Source organism: Dermacentor variabilis, chromosome 11, assembly GCF_050947875.1.
Source record: "Dermacentor variabilis isolate Ectoservices chromosome 11, ASM5094787v1, whole genome shotgun sequence".
Lineage (NCBI taxonomy): Eukaryota > Metazoa > Arthropoda > Arachnida > Ixodida > Ixodidae > Dermacentor > Dermacentor variabilis.
Genome location: NC_134578.1, coordinates 19,744,113 through 19,767,500, shown reverse-complemented (window position 1 = coordinate 19,767,500; position 23,388 = coordinate 19,744,113). Strand labels below are relative to the sequence as shown.

Below are 23,388 nucleotides of genomic sequence, written 5' to 3'. Positions count from 1 at the left end.
TCCAGCTCCTGCAAAAGTGTCAAGACAAAGGCAGTGATGTCGTCTGCTTTCCTTGGTGAAAAGAAAATCGAGGAGAAAAAGCAACAACGTTTAAATTAGTATTTCCACATAACTTTCAAAGTTGTAAATTTTTACCACCCACTTCTCGATCGTAAAAGTATGACAATTAGCAAGCATGGAGATCGCTAAATAGTTATAAGATACTAAAGTGATCCTTGAAATGGCAGACCATGGCGTCGTCCACGTTATTGTGACGTCGCAGAGCCGAGCAAGTTTGCTTACGTCGTGGAGTGAATCCTATGACGCTGTTGCTTATAAAACAAACAAGATTGGTGCATATGTTTATTCTGACTGTGCTCGCGTGCGGCAGCCGCGGTGAAACGGAGCCTCTTGTGGTCACTAACCACGCTATCGTGACGTCATGACGTATCCACCTCCCGTGTACCAAAACAAGGCTGGTTAATACAAACAAATATTACGGGCAGTTATTGAGCGCACTCTGGTGCTTACCGTTATTTCGTCTAAGGTTTGTAGGCTGTGGGTCTTCACTTAAAGCAAAAAAAAAACATGAAAGACAAGTTTAAAATCGAGTGTCAATAAATTTTTAAGCCGAATCAATTCAAATATAATTCCGGTTCTATTTATGAGCGTTAAAAGACTTCACTCTAGCGAAGCTTGGAAAGAAGGACTTGGTTCTGTCAGAACGGTGTCATAACAGCTTATGTCAATCGATAAGAATACTAACCTACAGCAGCTTCATGTCCAACGCATCGGCCTTGCTCCTCACGCACAAAATTTTATCATTGCAAAAACTCAACAAACATTTTCTCAGTATTCTCGTACATACATTTCCAAACGGTAATCTTCCGCTTTCTTCACTACACCGAAATCAGTTTCCTCTGGTATCACCGACCCACATTGCTGCCTTAAACAACGTCCTCTTATTAAACCCAGGACCAATTATACGGCAAGTCTACTGCAAATTTTTCATAAATTTCATTTTGGGATTTTTCGCCTGCAGGAAAGAAGAATAAATCATTGTAAGGTGTAAAAGAAACTTATGACCACACTTGTTTCTCATGACTATTTCATATTAGTCATGCTAAACTGCTTTTCCTTGTTTTATATTGTCGTGTACGTTTATTTCCATTTCGCACCACCATTCAGTATAATTTGTTTTCTTGCGTTCACCACTGTTAACCACAATCTTACTCATCTGTGTACGGTCTAATAGGAGGTCTCACTCCCAGTCTCGCAACTTTGTGACCTAGCTCTTCTGCATTTTACGCATTTTCATGCAATGCATCACGTGTAATCTGATAATAAATTTGAAAACTGAGACCAACTTGACTTAAGGCCATTCTCGCAGTTTACATTTACCCTCTTCGTTGCTTTACACATGAGTAATGATATGTGTCTGGTATGCCTCCTCTGAGCTGTGCAAACAAAGTAGAACAAACTTGATGTTTGGGCGAAATGATGCTGTCGCTTGCAAGAGGGATCATTACGAATATTAAAAAAAAGGTTTTGACTAACGCGTATCATTTTTGAATAACTTGTTTCATAGATATATAAAATATAAGCAGTACATTATCATGCGTCCCTTACCTGTAATTCTTTTGTCACTACAGTTGTGCATGTTTTATTGCTGATGTTAATGTTGTCATGACTTCCAACTGTTTAATGCTACTAATACGACACGTTCCATGTGATTAAGAAGAAGATGTCTTACGTCGACATTGTTTACATTTCTGGGACCTACTTCTGTACATGCTACTGTAAAACGTAGCATAATAAGCATAAAAGAACGATAAAACACTACTACGACTACTACATTTACCGGGTCGTTCAACATGAGCCCCATAAAGGCTGGTTGAGTCGAACGCCGTGTCATTTATGACAAACTTGCTACGAGTGTGTCTTTTCCGCAAGACGCAATCGAGAGCGCCTCTTCAACGAACGCGTCTACAGTGAAATTACCGGTATAACGAAGGGATAATTCTGTCCCATTTCTATTTTGAGCTGTGGGGTGCGCGACGTTTACAACGAAATTACCTGTATAACGAATCATTTCGGATGTCCCAAACACTTCGGTATAAATGCGCTCGACTGTATGCTAGACTAATTCCATCCTTAACAGCGAACTTAACTGCATAACAAAGGAATAATTCTGTCCCGTTTCTATTGTGAGCTTTGTGGTGCGCGACGTTTACAACGAAGTGACCTGTATAACGAATCATTTCGGATGTCCCAAACACTTCGGTATAAATACGTTCGACTGTATGCTAGACTAATTCCATGAGCCCTCATGTTCCAGTTTCTATCCTACGTGTCATCCCGCACCGATTCCTAATGCGAAGTTTGTGTCCCAACGCATGCGCGTACCAACGTCTACTCCAAATGTTTCATACAAAAGTGCCAACAACCGAAACAACCTTCCTGCCGCCACCGCTGCCATCTCTGACGCCACAAACTTCAAAGAAGCTGGCACAGCTTATCTCCACTACTGTGTCTAATGCCATATCACGTGAGAATATGAAGAATAAATAAAATGAAACCGCCTGATTCAGCTTGACTACTTTGGCCGGACGCACATAAAGTTCAATAGCTCAGAGTCATTAACGAATAGCTTCTAGTATAAAGGAAAGGAACCGAACGAAGGTGAGACGACAGGAAGAAAATACAAGGATATGAAAGTTAACAAAGGATGAAGCCAAGAACCGGCTGTCAGTCAGGTCCTTGGCGCTTTCCCAAAACACAATATCGGTGCGGAGAGATTTAATCATTACAAGCATTTTTTTTCTTCTTCAATAATATCTCAAAAGGCGTCGCATCTTGGTCATGATAATGTCCTTTCCGTTACAAAAAGAAATGAAAAAAAAAACAGCCCGGTCATTGTCAGGATAAAACCAGCCTAGGTGTGATGAAATTTCCGGCGACAGCTGTCAAGCGTGCGGTACTCTATATATATGCAAATTTATTCAAGGTTCCCTTCAAGCCTTCGATTGCCGCAAAGCCGGTTGCCGAGCCGAATAACTTTTCACGCCGTCAGCGAGGGGGATTAAGGCTCGTGCGTTACTCAGAGGAGCGGACACATTGTACTGCTGCCCGAGAATTTAAGCCGGGTGCTGCCGACGCATGGTTAAAGGTACGTTCCTGTCATAATGGGTCGTCATGCGCGGCGGGTAGCTTTTCCTGCATTACTCCCATCCGACCAGCTTCGTGGAGCGCGGGAGCGCGGCTAGTCTCTCTCTGTTTATTTAAGACCCCGCTGCGAAGTTGATGTGATACTGTATTGTCAGGTTGTAGTGACAGTGAGCAACTGGGTAGGCGCTTATTAAAGCAATGAACGGGGCTGGACGTTCATGATTGTATTGCGCTATGTATTACGATGACAGAACGACTGACGAACGAACATAAAATGAACAAAAATGTGCACGTAAGTGGCGCAAGTACGTAGGCTTTCTTGTTCTTCTATGTTCGTTCTTTGTTCCTTCCGTCAGCTTAATCCTAAGCGTAATGCAATCATGAACTTAAGCGCTGCCAGAAAATGCGAGTTAAGAACTTAACTCTTTATCGTGCGATCGTAATCGGCGCGATGTAGCCCAGCGGTTATTTTTGTTTATTTCTTCTGGTGTTTTACGTGTCGGAACCACGATATAATCACGAGGCACGCCGTAGTGCGGAGGGGGGGGGGGGGGGGGAGGGGCTGCGTGTTAATTTTTGACCTCCTGGCTTCGTTCTTTGGTGTGCACTGACAGATCTCAAACACTGGAAGCTCCGCCTGTACTATATATATATATATATATATATATATATATATATATATATATATATATATATATATATATATATATATATATACGGTACTGCATCTGTAGCCAGTAACTGAGTAAACTTGGAACTGTATAACCCGAATCTGAGTATATTGCGACGACTTTTTTGCATTTCGCCCCCGTCGAAAGAGTGGTCGCTGTGGGCCCGGATCGAACCCCGCGACCTCTAGGTTCGCAGCGCCACGCCACATACACGAAGCTACAGCGCTGGGTCACCCAAACCGGCTGACGTTGCGCTGCTGAGCTTCAGGTCGTTGGTTCGATACCGACCGCGACGGACGCACATTTCGACGGCGGAACGAAATGCAAAAAAAAAAAAACGCTCGTGTAAAGATTCAGATGCACGTTGAATGACCCCCCAAGTGGTTAAAGATATTTCGCGGTCCACGCCACTACGGAGTGACTCATAATCGGATCGTGGTTACAGCTAGTTAAAGCCCAGAACTCACTTTTTAATTTTATTCTGCGAACTTGTGCCCAGAAAGACAAACAAAGCCAAGTACTGTCTTCGTTGGGCGAGCCTAAACTGACCGGTATATTCCATCCGCTATTTATTCAAGTACTACCGTATAGGTTATACGGTGATCGCTGGTGCTTGCATTTACCGGAGAATGTAAAACCTCACTCACGATGCACGCACCATCAAATTAAACGAGTCTAGTTAGCCGCATTAGCCGCAATATGGGCCACAACATTCAATACATTTAGGCTACACCATAGGCGCATCTTTGTTTGCGCCGATCGATGACTTGCTAGTAGTGATAATTCGGGTGTGAAGCGGTCACCGGGAAGAATTATATATATATATATATATATATATATATATATATGCTTTTAGAAGAGGGTGGATACGGAGCTTCTAGGTATTCCAAATTTTTCACAGTATTATTATTATTATTGATAGTAGTACTTCTGTAGGGCGACAGCTGTCAACAGAAGCTGTCCTTCTTAAAAATATCCGAGACGGGATATAGCACAGCCGTCGATGACGACGTTGGCAATTATCATACTTATTTCGAAGATAAAAGGGGGAGGGGGAGAGGGGCAGGATAGCTGACTACGGCTCATTTGCCGCACGGCTACCATAGCACGACGTCTCACCGTTAGGTGTTTTCGTAGGTGCTTTAAGACGGCTGTGGCGTTTCGATCGAACTTTCAGTATCACCAGAAGCGCGCTAATGACCGCTGTTATGCACACGTCCTTAAAGTAAATAAAAGCAGGGTTCGATACGAGACAAGGTAATGAGGGGGAGGGGGGCGGTAATTGAAGCGCAACAACAGAAATTGCAGTCGATTGTTAGTAGAAGAATGAAATGGGAATAAAAAAATGTTTTGGTGATCGCTCAAAAGCGATATGCAAAACGCATAATCGCATGACGAGCCTGAGGACATAATTTGCGGTAGTACGCGACAGGAACGCATAGGCAGCGATGGCTGGTTTAATGATTGCTGAACGGTGCACTCGTCCAAGACGACAGGGCTGGTCACGTTGGCAAAGCGACGGAAACCCCAAAAATCGGGCAGTGCTAATTGAGCTGGGCATCTAATTAGTGATAATGTAGTCCCGTCGTCACAATCTGCACGCGCAATATTCCGGTCGTCGCTCATGTGGGACCGCCTCTGTAGCAAATTACTGCGCGAATGTAGCACCAGCAATGTTTCGCCAAAGCTTCTACAAGCGTGGCCGTTTAAGGCCGGCTAACGCAGGGTCGTCTGACCATTGCCCAATCGCAAGGAGTGTTTACCGTGTGGTGCAGCGTACAGCACCCCTCTCCCCTTTGCGCGCACGTCTACGCCGGTATAACCGGGAAATTTCGCAAGAAGGCTGAAGTGTTTTCTGCGTAAATCTACGGAGCCTGGATTTATACGTACGCTTCTACGAAGCCTTGATATTTTCTCCTTAAGTAAGCAAAAAATGCGGTCACAAAGAATTCAGAAGGAACGGTGGGAGGCCGGATGGCTGTCAAAGACTGGCGATAGCTTGCCGCTGAACCTGCCGAGAAATGCTGCTGGGGACACTTGTTGGTTATCTCCATCGGTGTAATGATACGAGGCACGAGAGTGATGGCGACGTTGCGTTGCCTCCGGAATCGTGCTTCGTTACAGACCACGTTAAATTGGCGCTAAAGAGAGATAAAAAAAAGGTGATTTCACCTGTATTAACTTACCCTTCAATAATGCAAAAGAGAGATAGAAAATGCTGCTATCTATGGCGATTGGTAGTCTTGTCCTCAAATACCTCGAGCCTTTAGTACGTCTTTTGTATCCATAGAGGATGAGGGAAAAATTGGGAGATAGCATCACGCAATACGACTGAAGCCAAAACGTCCCGACCCAACACGTGATCGTTACGTAAAAGCGCGCGCTATGTTTTACTGCTTGCGTAAGGCAGCCGAGCAAGTGAGCATCAATTAAAAACTACAAGGGAACAAATACTCTCGGTCAGTGCGCAGCGTTTTGGAAGTCACGTGTTGGGCCAAGGCTACGAGACGTAATTGCCTCTCCCTGTTTATTTATGTCCTCCATATCTTTACCCAATTCCCGAAATTCGCAGCAGTGTGGTCCGGCGTCCTAAATTTTCTTTAGCAATAAGTTTTTTTTTTCGCGGGTTCTTTCAAAGTCTGGATTTGCCGTAGAACCAATGGCCCACAGAGTTTTGAACTTCACTGTAGAACTACGTTTTCACTAACGCCGTACACTAATGTAGTCTTAAGACCGCTGCTGCTTGAAAATGCTTCAATTTTCTTCTCCGGTCGCAGACTATTCTCAGTCACGGCAAAAAGAAAAGCAAATAAGAAAGGAATGTTTGCTCCCTGGCAGAGACTGTCAGAAGGTAAAGGAAGAAAGCGCAATATATGTTCTTTTATTCCTTATTTCTGTCTGGTCTGTGTTGGCATTTTTATTTCGTCTATTTCGCTGGCGTTGCTGCTGCTCGCAATAATGCAGACACGAATGGAATGGCGTTGTGAACGATTGAGCGCGAGGTGCCACAAAAAAAAAAAAAAGAAAAGAAAAAGAACGAAAGGAAAAAGGAAAAGAAAGAGGTCCGATCGTGCCTGCTAAATCTTCACGGCTTTGAGCTCTTTGTCACCATTTCCATCCACGGTCTCCTGCATTTTTCTTTCTTTCTTTCTTTCTTTCTTTCTTTCTTTCTTTCTTTCTTTCTTTCCTTCTTTCCTTTCTGTCTCTCTCTCTTTCTTTTTTCAGAACGGTTCCCGTGCATTTGAACTGGTAGTAGAATCTCATTTGTAGTTGGCTCGAAGAAGATGGAGAGGTGACTCTAAAACTTCGTTTACATTGGTACGAGCTGTAGTTAAGCCACAATAAGTGGCGCCAGCTGAAGAACTGCCCGTCTTATTTCATTCAGTGTGCGTATCTTTATCGATCTCAGACGTTCGCAATAAAACGTGTAGCACACCTTTTCTTTTTTATTATCACCATGTACCGAGTTATAAGAATAAACTTATGCAAACGAGCAGGCGACGTCTTCACCCTAGGCGAGCGGCGCCCTCGGGTCCGAGATGCCGTGGGTCCTAGCCCCTCGCTACCCCATGTCCACCAGGCTTGCTTGGTGTAGCGACATCGCTTTTTCATGGCGAATCAGCATATACTCCAGCAACATGCATTTTGTCGGGTCGTTTTAGACTGCATCGGCACATTTTTGAACTCTGGCTAAAGTTAGCTGGGACGCCCTGTATAGATTGACGTCACACATATGGTGGTACTTCTATTGCGTTTTCGCCAGGCAGAAAAAAAAAGTGACTTTCGACAAACTCTGCTGGAGCGTATTTTCGCGGCGCGCAAGATTGATAGACACGCCCGACCGCACAGGATTTACTTTACAAAGATTGTTGTTGGAAGCAGAAAGAAGCGAAGTGTCGCCTGCTTTTCTTGCCCGAGTTAAAGAACATGCAGCTAAATTGACGCTCCAGTTCTTCTCGAACAGTAACATTGAGCCGCTTTGAATAGCAACTTTTGCCTAATATAGATTTTAAAATCTGGCTGACATGGCTTCTGCGAAAATTCACGCCTCTAGAGTTTGTCTAATTCCTTCCTTTCTTCCTTTCTTTCTTTCTTTCTTTCTTTCTTTTCTCCTTTCTTTCTTTGCACGTACGGAATGCGACGCCAGCGCCAGCGCATCTTCATGACGTCACGACCTGCACCTCTTCTCTAAAGTAACCTGACGCCGGCGTTCGCGTTGAAGATTAGCCACCAGACCGTGCTCTAATGGACGCCGCTCGAAAGCCTTCGCGTGCCATTTCCCATCGCTTCGCATGAAAGACCGGGAGCTCGAGGGGAGTGCCGAAGACGTCCGGCCCGGACCCGGGGAGCAGTTAATTACTCGGCTCTCGCGAGCAAGGTTTCGAGGGCCAGTTACGAAACACTGTTTTTCGAAGACTCGTCGCCGCCTCGGGCTTGATCAATAATTCAGGCTGACGGTCAGGTCTTCGATGCAGTCGCACACACCCGCGCGGGGCATGCCGCAGAACTTGAAGTATACGTTGGTCCAAAACTTAGTAATTTCGGAGGACAGCGAAAAAAACTAATAATAGTAAGGTACGTTACGACGAGCAAGTCCATTTGAGGGGTGTGGGTGTACTGGCCTACAGCGCTCGCGTGCCCTGTTAATGAATTCGTATGCGGCGGGGTCTTTCTAATGAATCCTGATGAACCCTAACCCGGAGGGCCATTTTGGACCGGCGCTTGGTGGGTAAGGTATTTCGGCGTCCAGGGTTGTTGGCTGCGGTCAGCGCCTCGGTGGACTGGGCCAAATTTTGAGTGCCGAGCAACAAGATTACACCGGTGGACCTCAGCGCAACGTGCGCTACATACGATAAACTATGATTGCTGGGCGGTATTGTGCCGGGCCTTACAAAAAAGAATAAAGGAAAAAGAGAAATGGAGCCTGGGATTGTCTACTGAAGTTTACTCATAAATCGTAATGCTTGCGTACTGTCTTTAGGAAGATTCAGTAACCGTCTCACTGTTCACATGTACCTACATTGTCAACATATTTGTAGTGTATATACAACATAAGAATTGAACAGCCTTATTGTCAATCGGCAATATACGAACTATAGTTACTATTGCTTCATTTCTGTAATTTTGTTGTTCACACTGTAATTCATTTTTCACCTATAAGGGTGTTTCTGTGTGTCTATAACTCACACCCTTACAACCCTCTAAATGGGTGTTGCACTTGGAGATACACCCTTTTCGAATGTGCGATTCACAACGTTTTAATCTCAGCAACTTGAGATTTCGATGGGTGCTATCGCAAAATTACACTCCTTAAGTCACGAGTGAAAATAGCGTTTAAACAGGTTATAAAAAAAATCACGCTGAAACTCGTCTGAGTATTTATTTCTAAGTATGCGTAAGCATTGTGACACTTGCTCGTCTACATGCAGCCCGTGGTGTCGTCATCGTTGTTACGAGGCTTAATCAGGCCAGTATATATGACAGCGCTGCGCCAACGCGAGCTGCTGTTACGCTCTCATTAATTCTGTAGAATTCAACAATGTTGCCCGCTATGTCCTTATGAATTACAAATCTTACCCCGTATTCTTCACTGGTGACTTCAACGTGCATCACCAGCTGTGGTCACCAGCCACTCTATTTCTCTTTTTATCCCCCTTAACCCTTCCCCCTACGCAGGGTAGCCAACCGGAACTACCTCTGGTTAACCTCCCTGCCTTTCTCTGTATTATCTTATCTCTCTCTCTCTCTCTACCAGCTTTGGGGAAGCATCAAGACTAGCTTAATGAGAGCAGCCTAACCTATCGGCAGAGCACTTGCTTGGACTTGACTTTGACTTGACTTGAATTTCCAGGCGCTTTGCTGCTTGCACACACAATGTTCTCTCTATCCCACTTTCCCCTTTCTGTTCCCCTTTTCCCTTCCCCCGGTGTAGGGTAGCAAACCGGACGCTCGTTTGGTTGATCTCCCTGCCTTTCCTCTCTTTGCGATCTCTCTCTCTCTCTCTCTCCACCCCGTATTATCTCTTATCTGAAAGACCTCTGTAGCAGAGAACGTGGCCATTAGTGCTGTAAAAGCCTTAGCAGTTCTTCCAACCACACTAAGGCCAATAATACCTCAGGCAATGCTTGATAATCTTTCAAAGAGCCATGCTAAGCTAGCCTCACTCGAGAGGGCTCGAGTGTTAAGCGTGGCCAGGCTTATTTTCTAGTGGCGGCTTGTCCGGATCCAGAAATTCTTAGCACCCTCTGCCGCGTCGCAGGTCTGACCGCCGCCTTGATCAGGTGCTCCGCAGCCGCTGGAGACTGAGGGCCACGGGTTGATTGTAATATTCATCAGGGAGGTAGTGGCCAAATACTGCACCAATTCCTGCTCTGGTGAGGTAGTGTCTTTGTTGAAGCTTAGTGGGCCTTCCTAATTAGATTGCACTTGGACTAGGATTCTACTTGGACTAGCTGTACTCAGCGTCAGCTTTAATATCTTGTCGTCAGCGAATTATTCATGTGACGGACACTGAATCTTCATCCGATGTCGGTGCTCACAGCCTGCGTTTTGTCCCGCCTACCGACTGTTCCATTCTTCCAGGGCAATGGGCATATTCTAACACTGACTACGGACACCATTGTTAATGGCGATCTGTTCCTCGCAACGAGCGGTCGCTGGTGATCCGGTGGTCTTAGCTCTGCTCCTATAGCCTAGTGCGGTTTCACGACGGAAGGGCATTTATTGCTGTACTTAACCCTACTTCTTTGCCATTTGTGCTCTCCTAGGGCACCATTGTGACTTGCCTTACGAGACACGGAATCTCTTTCACTAGTACGCCTTCACACCGAATCACCAACTTTGTCTACCACAACTAATGATTATGCGGCGACCGCTGCTTTAACGGGCGCGATGAATCCCGATCTGGCTGCAGCGCAGAGGTTAGATAGATAGATAGATAGATAGATAGATAGATAGATAGATAGATAGATAGATAGATAGATAGATAGATAGATAGATAGATAGATAGATAGATAGATAGATAGATAGATAGATAGATAGATAGATAGATAGATAGATAGATAGATAGATAGATAGATAGATAGATAGATAGATAGATAGATAGATAGATAGATAGATAGATAGATAGATAGATAGATAGATTATAACCATGGTGAATGTTCTTGGATAGGGCACAATCTTTTGGGCTCAAACCCCGTGAGAGCGATTTTCGGCGCAACGGCTTTGAGCGACGGCTTTGAGCGACGAAACGGGCCGTCGCGTAAACAGATCGCTCGTTCTTATCTGTCGGTCTCGTCGTTAGATCACTCAGTTATGGAAACCTAGAATTCGTCGCTCGTCGCCAGGAAGTGCCATGAGCAACTAGCCAATATGCGAAGCCGGAACTGATTGTACTTCAATCAAGTACTACCGATTGCCACACGGAACGAGAAAACGACTAAATTTTGATACGTGCAAGGATATATATATATATATATATATATATATATATATATATATATATATATATATATATATATATATATATATATATATATATATATATATATATCAGAACGTTTATTAAAGAAAGAATATAGGTGAAGAAGGCGAGTGGGTGGAGCCCCTCGTCCATGTAGTGCTCCACTGGTTTGAGCGGTCCGCCGTGCCTGGTCGAGGAGCGCTAGTTGCATCTCCCGATCCTCGCTGGCGATAAGAATATACTATACAATACCTTCAGAAGTATTTTATGCTGCTCTTTACAGTGAAACACACCAACATAAATTAACAAAGCAGCGTTACTCCAGTTTTGATGCGTATTGGCTGCCCTCATGCCGGCAACACCAGGGAGACGTCGCTCACATTCGTCGCCCGCATGGGGATACACGACTTGTAGACGACGCCCGTACGCGACCGCCATTTCCATCGCGTCGCTTGTCGCCGTCGCGCGCAAGAACGCTTGCATGTGGTTTAAGGCTAAACCCCATGAGCGCGATTTTGTGCGCGACAGCGACAAGCGAAGGCTTCGAGCGACGGATCGAGCCGTCTCTTGGACAGATCGCTCGGTCTTGTCGCGCGATCGCTCGGTTCTGCAAATATAGAATTCGTCGCTCGTCGCCCGGAAGTGCTATGAGCGACTAGCCAATGGCGCGAAGCCGCAAATGGATGTTCATCACTCAAGTACTGTGGCACAGAACTAGCAAACGATTGAATTTTTATAGTGCAAGGATAAGAACCTACTGGGACACCTTCAGAAATATTTCATGCTGCTCTTCACAGTGAAACACATCTACTTAACTGAATAAAGCACGCATAACGCTAGTCTCGGCTCCTATATTGCCACCCTAATACCGACAACACTGGGGGAGACGTCGTTCGAAGTCATCGCTCGCGTGAGGTACGACTTGTAGAGGCGACGAGCGAACGCGACCGCTATCTCCATCCCGTCGCTTGTCGCCGTTGCGCGCAAGAACGCTTGCATGTGGTTTATACTTTGTTCATTGCTGCTCATTCTCACGCGCGAGGGATGGAACTGTATGGCTATAAGGTGCGCTCTGCTAACGACTGGCTCACTTGCGCAGGGAGGTTGTCATGTAGCATAAGTGATTTGTGAATTAGCATGACGCCTACGGCAGAGACCCTTCCCAAACGAGTTTCCTGCCGTCTCCATAATGAAAGCTGATGCATCACATCCTGGGCAGCGTGTATGAAGCTGCGAGGAGCCGTAAATTACTTCACACTCTGGAATGGTGGGCGCACATGCGACTTAAGGGGAGACAGACTAACTTTTTGAGTCCGGAATAACGAGACGGAGATCAAAGAGCGCTTAGCGTAAACTGAACTTGAGTAACATACCCTCCTGGCAAACATAACGAACGCCAATAACTACGGTGCGTCATACTGCGTTTCCCTCCCACGTGTAGGGTAGCAAACTGGACTCAGTCTAGTTAACCTCCCTGCCTTTCTTCCTTCCCTTTTCTCTCTCTCTCTCTCTCTCTCTCTCTCTCTCTCTCTCTCTCTGTGTGTGTTTCCCTGCTCGATCTATTTGGTTTACTGCAACAGCATCTTAGGAAACATGCTGTAATAAACATAAGCTGCATGTTGCACCGAGCCAAGCGTTTCAGCACATTTTTGAAGCGATGACACAGCCTTAGCAATTCCACAATCTTCACAGTGGTTGTGCAATGAAATGAGTGCTTACGTAAATTTAGCAAAGCGTCTCGCGTTTTTTTCCCCCGCTCAGCGTTGCAGCTCTCCGGAGTCACGTGATCTCTTATGTCAGTCGTTAATCCATTAAGTCCCAAGAAAAATCAATCAATTGCATTTTGTTTGTTTTTCGTGTCAGACGACCTTTTCACACTGTAAATAAATTACGCAAGTTTTGTGAGTAGCGCTTTATTCCTTGAAACGCTACGATAGTGTACTTTATAAAGTACGCTGGACCTTCATGGGAGCAAAACCTGATGTAGGTCACGAAATATATATGCTTTATCTAGAAGCTTCCAAAAACAAAAAGGCTTGCAGCGAAGAGTCAAACGAAGTTTTGCGCGAGCCCGCATAACCTTCTGGTAGCAAAATTAGCATTTCAGTGGGAAATATTGTATGTTATGGAGGTGCTTTTACTTATCAAGTGTGTAACATGACTTCATCAGTAACAAGGAAGGGCTTTGCTGTTGCTTTCAGAGGCGCGCGCAACGCAAATATATTAGAGTATTAGAATGAGGGGGGGGGGAACAGTTTGGGGTCCCAAAGACATTTACGGGTGTTAGCATTCGGGCACGCAGGAGTGAAGAGTTTTGGAATAGGGCTTTGCATTTGCTGATAGCGTCTTGCGCTGACAGCACCACTAAGGCGTCAAAGAAAATATATTAGAAATAAATAAATAAATAAAGTATACCATTTTATGATAAGAATAGTAGCTTTCACTTTAGCATTTTAGCATTCAATCACAATTTAGAGGTTATTCTATTAGCAGCAAACAATTAGTTGCACTTGGTTCTAGTAACCAACTTTACAAGCCTTCGCCAGCCAAGCTAAGCCGTGTTAGGCCTACGAGCCATGAAATCCACAATGGAATTCGGAATCAGCGGCGTCTATTGCATCAATCTTCATAACACACGCTAGCTGAGAGAAAGCGATAACCGCAGTCACTTGTCCTAGCTTGCGAACTTCACGCGTTACCACGAATCGAGCGCAGTTTGGTGCTAGGTTAGAGCTGTCGCTTCGATGGGTGCCGCCAAGTTTGTTTGCGCAAATCTTTTGGAGCAGCTTTTGGTGCTCCCACTAAATCAGTGACATAGCGTGCTCAACGCAAAACCTAAACGCAGTTAGCGATTCGAGCACGCGCAGTGGCTTCGACGATATCTTTTTGGGGCCCCATACTAAAGCTCGCTATTATTGACGCAGATCTAGATGCGACAATTGGCGTTCAAAAGGCATTCAAAAATAAGCATTCAGCATTTGGTTCAGTGGTAATTGAAACATTCAAGAGACTGGTGACATCTCCAATGACGGCGGGTTCTTGCATTACAATCCTGTTGTACCATTGCTAGGTGCCATTTTCATTAGAATTTTTGGTCATTTAAAGAGATGGGGTCTGCGTCTGCTTCGCCAATCTGTATTGCCCTACTTTTATCGCATAACTCATCTAGATTGGCGTAGGACTATACATAAACTTTGTTGTTTTCTATTCCCTAGCACTGATTTCCCAATTTCTAATAAAGTATGTATGAATCATCTTTCTTTTTAAATATTCTTCATATAATAGTTAAATGGTTTCTATTTATCTGAATTTACTGTAACGCTGCTCGCTATTTTATTGACTGAGAAGACAAGAGCATCCTTATCTTCGTCGGCAGCAAGGAAGTAACAAGGAGGAATAATAGCAATGGTGATGTAATTCTAAATGTATTTCTTTTCTGCAAAAGTCTCTGAAGTTCTTGAACCCAGCAAAAGATATTTCGACGAAGTACAGGTAAAAGAACCATCGTGTGTGCTTCGAGATCCAGCACAGCCCTCTAGCATACACGTAGGCCCAGCTTACTTTGCAAAGTACACCTGCATTTATTTTCTTGCGACGGTATAAATATGTATTGTGTTGGAATGTCATGCCTTCATCGTTTACACCTTTCTTTACTAAATCTTACCCAGAAACCTGAGCTTCGAGAAGCGTATACTATGCTTGACAAAAAAATAAACTAGCTGCATGTAGAGCAGCACCTGCTGTGTTCAGCACTTTTCCGAGTTTGGCGATGAACACATCAAACACATTATGCAGCTGTCAAAAAACTACAATGCGGTCGTTTTTCCAGGACCCTTCTTTGCAAAATGGCGTACCAAGGAACACTGTGTGTTTTGTCTTTGATTATTTACAAATGAAAATGGTACTGCACTTTTCAAAGCACCCTGGGCGCTGATGGGTAATTTTGACGCCGTTACGTTTTTTGTTTTTGTTCTAGTTTTCGCTGTTGTCTTCAGCGTGTCGTCGACGTACTGATGGAAGGAATGACGTGCGTCGGAATGTGGTGAATAGGTATAGTTTCCTAGTACGCAGAAAACAGTGCTTCTAGATTGTCTAACGGAAATAGAAAGTTTTTTCTTGTTCGTATACGTACACTACTGTTTAAAGAATACTGGGATACCGGAGACGTACACGCGAGCAGTAGCGCTGGTGGTGACATCTTGTGAAGCTGAGTTCAATGAAAGTACGGCCAGAAATCATTGCCTTCGTTTTAGAGCGCAGCTTTTAGGCGCCGGCTCCTGCGTTGAGTGTCGGCTGCCTCGGCTTAGTTGTACCTCGTAGCCGAGCGAACGAGCACAGCGAAAGATGAAATTAAGCGAACGCGGAACGCAGTGGAAGATGAAAGAAGAGCGGGCGAAAAGGAATGTGGAGGAGGTGGCTGCACTGAAAGTATGACCCTCACATGAGGCGGAAAGCGGAGGAGGAGTGGAGAGGAGAGGACCTGCGCATGCGCTGAGTTGCCGGCAGCCGTGGCATCAAGAGCCGCGTGGGCGACCTCATCTGCACTTCTGTGGAGGAGCCAGTGTGGCGTCAGGTGGGCAAGGCTACGCTCGTCCGCGGCGTCAGCTGCCGAGGTCAGTGCACGGTACCAGCATGTGCGACGGGGATAACTGCTCCTGCAAGGGGCGATGGCGAGCGGCTACGAGTAAGGCTCGATATGACGCCCCCTTGGGTGTTGGCGGCGCTGACATAGCTACCAGGATTTCCCCACGACGAAGGGCCGCTCTCGTTGCTGGAACGAGAGCGGTAGAAGAAAAGCGTAGCGCCGCGCAAGACGGGCTGCGCGGCGACGATGGCTACGACATTGCGCCGGAGTAGCGCGCGTCGTCTGTATGGAAACAAAACGCTGCATGAGTGGAGGTCTGTCTGCGAAGGCTGCTATGAATCGCACCCACGCCTCACCCACGCGCTGCCTTTCGCGATATTCCGATTAGCGAGGCAACGCGCCACACTTCGGTCCGTCTGCAATGTGCCTCACGAAACAGATCTTCCACGCCAGCTACGCTACTCGCAGCGTTCTGTTCCTATTATAAACCGTGTGCCTATATAATCATAATGCAAAATATTGACACGCTAAATAAAACCACGCATAGAGCTGCGCTAAAATTTCGCAATAGGGAGTATTTTTTCTTTATTTATTCGTTTTAATGAACAACCGACGACTACTATCCTTGTTTGAAGCAGCTGTTACACTCAGAATAATACATCTTTATTCATTTCTTGAGATAACAAAACGGCCTGCTTGGATAACTTCTGCACGATAATATATATGTTTAGTGTTATCTCTGTTGCGTTTAAAGCGTATTTTTCCCCCAAATTCGAGGTGCTCATACGCAGCACATCCTGCTCGGACCTGCGTTCCTCGCGTCAAGTGCAAGCAAATAACTTATTTCTCTCGGGGACGCTACGATCATGCTTCTTATTCGACCTTAAGATATCAAGGTGGAAGCATTTGACTTTGAATACCGCACTAAAGCGTCATTCAAGATCGTAACATGGCCAATGGCTATTTCCATAGAAAATCATGTTCAGGGAAAGAGAATAGGGCGGTTGCCTTGAATTACGAATTCAGTGCACCAGTATATTCGTTCGCGCATTGGCTAAACCCATCCGTGTGCCATGCATGGTCTCCAAGCAAGAAAGCTGAGATAGTTGGTAAAAGGTGTTGCGGAGCGGCAGCGGCAGTATGAATGACGTTTCACAATTACATGACATTCACAATTACGCCCGGCTCAAGGATGGAACGTTTGTGGAGAGCATTGCGTTTGTAGCATGAGGTGATCATGCACACATCGAAGGTAATACTGTATTTTGTATAGCGGATCAGTTACTTCTTTGAGAGTAAGTACTCTCCGCTGACAAGGGCCTTTCCAAATTTTAAAGAAAATTTGTACGTGCAGTGGCTTTACACATTCGAAGGATGCCGAGAACCGACTGATGAAAACTGGTTCTGCAAAGCTGCTCAACTCGATTTCTTCAGGGAAAGTCTGCTCCAAATCGCTTTTCCACAATGTAAGAGAAAGAGAAAGAAATGCGAATACTAGCACCGGGCACCAACAGCAATAACCGTTGCACAAATAAAGTTTATTCCTACCCTATCCTATCCTAAACGATTAAATAAATTTGTAATCAAACCGAATTTTTTCACGCATTGCAAGCAAATGTTGATTCAGTGCTTATTTTTACTGAATCCAAGCGATGCAGTGCAGTGAACACATACACAAGGGGGTATGCAGCTGCACCTGTCAAAGCTAGGTTGCACTCCTTAGGCTAGATAACAAATATTTTCTTTCCTTTTTCTTTCTTTTTTCACAGCAGCGTCCCGTAGAGTTTTGTTGGCGTCAATATAGACGGTGAAGAAAGATCCAAGAGTGCGTATACGTGCTCCTCAATCCACCCTTGAACAATAATCGTAACGTACCCGTAACTAGCGCTAGCGCGAGCGTAACTAACCGCACGTGCAACCTCCAGAAGCAGAGCGCCGAGAGTCGTTGCAAAGAGGAGGCACCCGTGATAGCGCCGGAAACTGCCTGCAACGAGCCATTGGCGACGGCGCCGAGCCCCACTTGCAACCTCGTTTCGTCCGCTGTTCAGAGCGCCGGGGCCGCACCGCCTGCCTAATCGCTGCTCCCCTCTTCAAACTACAACTTCTCGTCGAAGATACCCGCGATGCCGCCTCGCGCGCAGCGACATGAATATTCTTCGCAAAATGCCGCGGACAGCCAGTCCGGAGGAAGCTGCAAGACGAGAGGATAAAAGCAAAGAGAAAGAAAGGTGCTATGCGCTCACGTTTCAGCCGGCCGTCGCTCAGGACATCTTCCACGTCCACGGGGAGAGCGCTGTGTGGTTCTTTTTTGACTTTCTCCGCCGGGATACTCCGGACGCCGGGATGCGGCGTGACGGAGCATCCGGGAGGATGCGGAAGAAACGGCCGCGATTTGTTGGCAGGTGTCGCCGCGTGGCGACATTTCTCTAAACTACAATTCAAAGCGTCTTTTATTTATGTGCAATAGATGGCGCCACGTACCTTTTAGCTGGAATAAGTTCAGAAGTTTGTGTTTGCATGGTGTTTAGGCCGCATTGACAAATTTCACGAGACATCAGCTACTCCCTGTATCCGCCCCTGATTGTGAGAAACTTTACAGGCAAACGAAGTGCAACGCGTGGCTTCTTTGGAGCCCTGCGTTAAAATAACGTGCACGTCGTAACGCTGCCATACGTGCCTGTCGGATGGGGGGAAAAAAAATATGAGAACGTCGTCAGCTCTTGCCTAGTTTGCAGAGTAAAACAGGAATATTTCCTCCATTGCACACCGCCAGTGCTGTGACAAAGTTTAGTGACGTCAGCGCATCTTTAGTTCTGATATTCTGCATAATTCGTTCCCGCATGAAATTAGTCGTGTTTTCTAGTAGAAATGGTGAGCTACTGCTAGCCTTCGTTTAATGCGACCGCTTTTAAAAAACATGTCCTGCGTCTCTTTCATTTACGGTAGCAACTTTTCAGAAGATTCTGGACCGCAGCGGAAACAGCCAGCGCCTATTTCTATGGGTGCACAAGCTCTCTCTCTTTCTCTCTCGCTCTCTCTCTCTCTCTTCCCACCTCTCCCGTTTTCCTTCGTTGAAGCTGAGTGAGCTTCGGCGCGTGATTTTGTTGAATCTCAGACACCATACTACTGCGATTCCCCTCATAAACTTCAAAAATACAGTACAGCATGTTGTTTTCAACGCGCACAAATTATAAAATAGTATTATTTAGCTCAGTCTGCATAGCTGTTTCCGTGGTGTAGTGGTTATCACGTGCGCCTCACACGCGCAAGGTCCCCGGTTCGATCCCGGGCGGAAACAGTTTTTTTTTTTCTCCTTTATTTTTATTCTGTATTTGTGATTGTATTAGTGCGTTTTAGACAAAAGCACAGTTGATAAAGATCGTATTCCCTGACGGGATGGGTGAAGCACGCTATAAACCGGACGCACAGATTTCTTAAATTAGGCCTCGTTTTAGCTTTCGCAGCTTCTGTGAAGTCTTGCAGCTGCTAGAACGGCCTGCAGGCATGTCTCACCAGTGGTTGGTTTCAAAATCAGGATCGGTTTTGTTGTGACGATTAGTAGGATTACGGGATGTTATATGCAGAGGGAGGTTCCGAAGTCAAAGACTGCAACGCAAATTGCTAATTATGCAATTTGGCTCGTGCAATTTGGACTCTGCAAATTAATCGCAATAAAGCACAGATTACAGCTGTTTCAAGAAATCGTTGAGAAGGAAGAATTACTGGAAACGAAGAGTGTGGCCATATTTTCACCCGATCCCCTCACAGGCCTTCAGAATGGTCTCCTCAGTAAAGACTGTACCATTCTCCGTGTAAAGTTCACAGCAGAATTGAGGGACCTGTTGTACCTGATATGTTGGAGCCGATCTTCCTGCGAAGCCTTCGCAGCATTTGCGATGTTTTATATATGCTTATCACCTGCGTAACGTATACAGCAAAATTATGAATCATTTTCTCATGTTTTGATCGCCGTCAGTAGTGTCATCTCCCAACGAAATCAGCTTGAGCTTAATAATTTGCAGGAAACGAACGAAAGGTCGTTTCACGCCTTCTGTTCGAGGTGAATGAAAAAAATATATGCACGCTTGCTCGTTGGTGTACCAGCCTGTGTCTATATGACACACCAGCCTGTGTCTTTGTGAACTTATTGAACGGGAAGTCACCACTGCCCTCACCTAGCTTCCACCCCACCCCAACGAACACACACGCAAACACATTCTTTGCATAGTTTCTTGCCTTATCAAATGTGCTAGAATGGGTGCCAAGAGAACGGCAGCGCAGTCGAGGACGGCAGAAGACTAGGTGGGGTGATGAAATTAAGAAATTAGAAGGCGCTAGTTGGAATGTGTTGGTGCAGGACAGGGGTAATTGGAGATCGCAGGGAGAGTCCTTCATCCTGCAGTGGACATAATATAGGCTGATAATGATGATCATGTTGTTGCTGTTGTTGTTATACGGCTTACATGTGCAATTTCCCCCCTTTCTCTCTGCGAAAACGGGGCGCATGTTATTTTCTGTCGGCTTTTATTTTACCTTTAAAGAGTTAATTAGGCTGGTTTAGTTGCACGAGAGTGTAGAGGCACATGAACTGGGACGTATATCGCGTCGACGAAAGAAATCAGAATGGCGGCAAGAACAACAACGACAACAAATAATCTAGAAGGTGATGGTACGTTATGACTTGAATGGCCCAGCGTATATTATTGAATGAAGTACTCAGCGCTACTGCACATTTTGTTGCTTACTCATTTGCTTGACGCGTCTCAAGTACCTGATGTGCGTAAAATAAGAAATTCACTGCAGGCGAGGACGACTGGACCCGTCTCTAGGGTCAGGGTCGATCTTAGTCCTGACCTCGCCGAGACCTCCCCCAGTCTATCATCCGGTTTCCGTGGTGTAGCGGTTATCACGTGCGCCTCACACGCGCAAGGTCCCCGGTTCGATCCCGGGCGGAAACATTTTTTAAATTTATTTTTTAAGTATTTTCCTGAAACCCCATGTGTAGCCACTCGTGCACCACCTTAATTGGATAACCTGCCCGCATTTCCCTTTTATCTATCACGTTCCATGTACTGCTCATATTGGTCTAAACCCCTTTCTAATTCGAGAGGGATTGCGTAATTCTCTCGAATATAAAGTCACCTGCCTGAGGAAGTTCGGTTATATTCTTCCCACCAGCTTACGACAAAAGCGATACTAATATAACATAGCAACACTGCAGACGAGTTACAACAAATGATTGAGGACGTCAACAGACAGAGTGTAAGAGTGGGGTTGAAGATTAATATGCAGAAGACAAAGATAATCATCAATAGCCGAGCAAAGGAACAAGAGTTCAGGATCGCCAGACAACCTCTAAAGTCTGTGAAGGAGTACGTTTACCTGGGTCAATTAATCACGAGGAACCCTGATCATGAGAAGGAAATCCACAGAAGAATAAAAATGGGTTGGAGCTCATACGGCAGTCATTGTCAGCTCCTTAATGGAAGCTTACGATTATCATTGAAAAGGAAGGTGTGCGATCAGTGCATTTTACCGGTGCTGACTAATGGGGCAGAGACTTGGAGACTGAGAAAGAAGTTTGAGAACAAGTTATGGGAATGCGCAAAGAGTGATGGAACGAAGACTCCTAGGCATAACGGTAAGAGACAGAAAGAGAGCAGTTTGGATCAGAGAGCAAACGAGTATAGCCGATATTCTAATTGACATTAAGAGAAAGAAATGGAGCTGGGCAGTTCATGTAATGCGCAGATTAGATAACCGTTGCACCATTAATGTTACACAATGGGTACCAAGAGAAGGGATGCGCAGTCGAGGACGGCAGAAGACTAGGTAGAGTGATGCAATTAGGAATTCGCATGCGCTAGTTGGAATTTGTTGGTGCAGGACAGGAGTAATTGGAAATCGCAGGGAGAGCCCTTCGTCCTGCAGTAGACTAAAATAGGCTGATAATGATGATGGTGATGATGATGTTGCTGTCATACAGCTTCCATTTGCAATCTTCCCCCTTCCTCTCTGCGAAAACGGTGCATGTTATTTTCTGTCGGCGTATTTTAATATTAAAGAATTAATTAGACTTGTTTAGTTGCGGGAGGGTGCAGAGGGACATCAAGTGGGACATAGATCGCGTCGACGAAAGAAATTAAAATGGCGGTAAAAACAACAGCAACAAAAATTTTGGAAGGTGATGGTCCGTTACGAATTGAAAGGTCCAGCATATGTGATTGAATGAAGTACTCAACGCTACTGTACATTTTTGTGTTTACTCACTTGTCGCGTCTCAAGTACTGGATGTGCGTAAAATAAGCAATTCACTACAGACGAGGACGCCTGGACCCATTTTTAGGGTCCAGGTCGATCTTAGTCCTGACTTCGCCGAGACCTCGTCGTTCGGACAGTCGGTTTCCGTGGTGTAGTGGTTATCACGTGCGCCTCACACGCGCAAGGTCCCCGGTTCGATCCCGGGCGGAAACAGTTTTTTTTTAATATTTTCCTGAAACCCCATGTGTAGGTTAGCCAATCGTGCACTACCTTGATTGGATAACCTGCCTTACCCTGTACTTGTTTGCTGACTTTCTTGACCTTCTTCCTCTATTCAGTGGCCACGCTTTTGAATTGCATATACTTGTGCTCTTTAGCTGCCCATTTATTTTCATTCATGTTCCCGAGCCAGCTGCTAGCGGTAATGTGGTGCCCTCTTTTGGCTATAGACGCAAATTCTTACAGCGCCATTATTGCCTCTGAGATCGAGCTGCACCGTGCGTCGCCGAATCTCAGAGGCCATGGCGTCACTTTTCTACTCGCATAAGATTCGGAGATTCATGTGCGCAATGTATTGTACAGAGAAACGTGTAAAAGAAAAAAATTATTTCATTTAATTGTCGATTAAAAGACCCACAATGCCAGAGTGATTGCAAGCGTAGGTAACGGTTCTGTTAGGGACAATGGTTTTAAATGCGAAAGTAAAGATCGAGATCAAATCGACAAAAGGCTGGATGGCGGCATATGTAGTAAGCCCCGAATAAATCAAGCAGGCTGGGTGACTGTCTCCACCCAGTTTTAAAGGGGATCTCAATTAAACATCATTGTCATCGAGTCATGGGCAAGTGTGGAGCTGCAGTGCCTAGAAGTATATTCTAGACACTATAGTTGAGTGGAGGAATGGTCCAAAAGACGGGGTCAGACTGCAGAAAATGTTTGGACAAGGAGCCTTGTGTTACTCAGACAAGAACTGCTCTCGCAGTGAGGAGTTATTTAAATGAAACGGTGCATCTGTCCAGCAGATTGCGCTCCTGCAGGAAACCGCCCTGTTAATAGTGTTTCTGCCTTCCTATCTCCTTCAATCCGGTTTCATTGGTGCAAGGTAGCAAACCGGACTTTTGTATGGTTTACCTCGATGCGTTTCCATTGTTTGTTTCTCTTATTGTTGACAATAAAAACGAAAAAAAGGGCTGCCTCAGCCTGCACCACCCAGGTTACTGCGAAACTATAAGCTTGCACGCAAATCATAAAAATTGTAGGCC

At 45.4% G+C, this 23,388-nt stretch overlaps 1 protein-coding gene and 3 non-coding genes across 7 annotated transcripts in view; 3 read left to right on the top strand and 1 right to left on the bottom strand.

Annotated features, from left to right (window-relative positions):
• LOC142564035 (glutamate [NMDA] receptor subunit 1-like) overlaps window positions 1-18,195 on the bottom strand; it is a 142,122-nt gene extending 123,927 nt beyond the window's left edge. For all 4 annotated transcript variants that reach the window (XR_012824470.1, XM_075674853.1, XM_075674850.1 and 1 more), the window contains exon 1: window positions 18,109-18,195. The gene's annotated coding sequence lies outside the window, so the exon portion shown is untranslated. The remainder of the gene's footprint in view (window positions 1-18,108) is intronic.
• Window positions 18,196-19,090: 895 nt separating this feature from the next.
• Window positions 19,091-19,163, top strand: TRNAV-CAC (transfer RNA valine (anticodon CAC)). Its single transcript has one exon. It is a non-coding gene; the product is annotated as a tRNA-Val (tRNA).
• A 1,587-nt stretch (window positions 19,164-20,750) lies between these two features.
• TRNAV-CAC (transfer RNA valine (anticodon CAC)) lies at window positions 20,751-20,823 on the top strand. Its single transcript has one exon. It is a non-coding gene; the product is annotated as a tRNA-Val (tRNA).
• A 1,443-nt stretch (window positions 20,824-22,266) lies between these two features.
• On the top strand, window positions 22,267-22,339 carry TRNAV-CAC (transfer RNA valine (anticodon CAC)). Its single transcript has one exon. It is a non-coding gene; the product is annotated as a tRNA-Val (tRNA).
• The last annotated feature ends 1,049 nt before the right edge of the window (window positions 22,340-23,388 follow it).